The 2,500-nt window shown below is 40.4% G+C and overlaps 1 protein-coding gene across 1 annotated transcript in view; it reads right to left on the bottom strand.

Moving 5' to 3' along the window:
- The window catches only part of LOC113812456 (uncharacterized), a 504,081-nt gene that overhangs the window by 371,589 nt on the left and 129,992 nt on the right, over positions 1-2,500 (bottom strand). The window lies entirely within an intron of this gene.

Genomic DNA, 2,500 nt, shown 5'->3' on the forward strand with positions numbered 1-2,500 from the left:
AGAAACAAACGTGTCTTTCTTTCTCTCTCTCTCTTTCGTTCTTTTCTCTTTCCCTTTCCTCCCCCCACCTACCTCCCTTCCTTCCTCTCTGTCTGTCAGTCTGTCTCTCACTTTCTCTCTCTCTCTCTCTCTCTCTCTCTCTCTCTCTCTCTCTCTCTCTCTCTCTCTCTCTCTCTCTCTCTCTCTCTCTCTCTCTCTCTCTCTCTCTCTCTCTCTCCCTGCCTCCCTCTCGCCATGCCGATCTCGTCATAAATTTTCTTTTCTCACCTTTTCCAAATGTGTTTCATTTCCTTCCCTTCTCTCCTTCCTTCCTTTTAATTTCCATTAACCTCATTTTTTTCTTTATTTAGCAACTTTCTTTTCCTTCCGTTTTTCGCGACATACATGTTTGATAAAGAAGAGAAAGAGTGGGGGAAAAAATAACATTATGAAAATTATGAGAGAGAGAGAGAGAGAGAGAGAGAGAGAGAGAGAGAGAGAGAGAGAGAGAGAGAGAGAGAGAGAGAGAGAGAGAGAGAGAGAGAGAGAAGAGAGAAGAGAAGAGAGAGAGAGAGAGAGAGAGAGAGAGAGAGAGAGAGAGAGAGAGAGAGAGAGAGAGAGAGAGAGAGAGAGAGAGAGAGAGAAAGAAAGAAAGAAAGAAAGAAAGAAAGAAAAGAGAAAGAAAGAAAAGAGAAAGAAAGAAAAGAGAAAAGAGAAGAGAGAAGAGAGAAGAGAGAAGAGAGAGAGAGAGAAGAGACTAAGAGACAAGAAAGAGACAGAGACAAAAAGCCAGGGTAGAAAAAAAGAAAGAAATATCGAGTTCTTTCACCTGCAAATATCCGCGCGAAGGAGCACGTGCCTCCACTTCCAGGCAAAGGAACCAGTGGTGTGTGTTAGAGCAGAACCCCAGCTGCCTGCTGACCCTCGCGTGGGAAGCGAACTAAAAATGGAGAGCCGCTGAATCAACAAGTCAAGCAACCGCTATTCGATAAGAGCGAAGGGCGTCGCCAGACCGAGTCCCACCTCAGATCCAAGAACGCATCCAAGAGCGAATCCGAGAGCAGATCCAACCACCCGAAAGCCATTTCAAACTTCTCACCCAAAGAAATCCCTTAAAAAAAAAAGAACTTCCTCTCCATTTATCATCGACGAACGACACCCCTTCAGCATCCAAGCGGCGACCACAGGAGGAGGGTTCAGAAATAAAACAGAAAATGAGAATAACAAAGGAAAACACTCTTAGACGTGGGTTAAGTTGAAGGGGAATCGACCGCGTCACCAACACCCTCTCTCTCCCACACGACGGTAAAGTTACACAAAATCCTGGGTTCTGAGGTAACACTAGCACCGACTTCCTGTGTCCCAGCGACCCTCCAACGCCATGGCAGGACTCCCAGGCCCTTTAATTAAAAGCCAATATACAACGAATCTCTAAAACAAAAGGCTTACACAAATCACATTTTTAAAAAAATCTTTAAATTAGAAAACTAACTTTATATAAAACTTCTCTTCTTTTCTTTCCTCCCTTACTCGAAGTCTTCAACATCTTCCTATAACCTTGGATAAACTTTCCCGTCTGATCTCTATCAAACATTTTAAAGCAGAGTTGAAACTTCTCACCTGAGACTCCTCATCCTCACGCGTGTTTACCTTTCATTAGAGGAAGACGGTAAGTTTGGGAGACAGAAGTGTGCAGTTCCTGTCTTATCCTCACTTCGCTGTTGAACAGATTCTTTTATTGACGTATTTACGTACCTGAAAGAAACGAAAAATAAACTTAATCACCATGAAAAGTGAAAGAAAGGAATAAATGAAGAGTGAAAATAACAATTACTAGTTTTTAAAAATATATTGAAAATAAGAAAATCGATTAAATCACCATGGAAAGTGCAAAAAAAAGAAAAGAAAAGAAAAACAAATGAAAATTACAATGACTGACTAACACAGAAATATACTGAAAGAGAAGGAAATAAATTGAATCAGCTGAATCATCATGAGTGCAAAAGGGGAAAAAATAAATGAAAATCACAACGATCAGTTTAAAAACATGCTCATTTATATGGCACGTTTGCGCAACACCCATCTTGCCAAATGTCTTCCCATGTAATCGACATCAGTTTAAATTCTGAATCAATATTAGCTCAACAGAAGAATGTTGGCTATTTAAACATCCTTCGAAGAACGGAGTGAATCAAACTGCCATTCTTTATCAGTGGGCAAGAAGATGGAACGATCAGATTAACGATAATGATGTGAAACTTGTCAAGAGGTATCTCACTCAAATTCCCCTGCTATCTCTATTTATCTTCTTTCTTCTTCTATACAGCCTCCTGTTCTCTATATCTTTTTTGTCAAAGGGTTTTCTATTTATCTTTTTTCTTCTTCTACACAGCCTCCTGTTCTCTATATCTTTTTTGTCAGAGGGTCAGACTAAATACTCTAAATTCCACAGTTCTAGAGTAATTTGCAAAATACGCCACGGATAAAGAGTGGAGTGTACTTACGCGGTAATAAAAACATG

The sequence above is a fragment of the Penaeus vannamei genome, chromosome 26, assembly GCF_042767895.1.
Source record: "Penaeus vannamei isolate JL-2024 chromosome 26, ASM4276789v1, whole genome shotgun sequence".
Taxonomy (NCBI): Eukaryota; Metazoa; Arthropoda; class Malacostraca; order Decapoda; family Penaeidae; genus Penaeus; species Penaeus vannamei.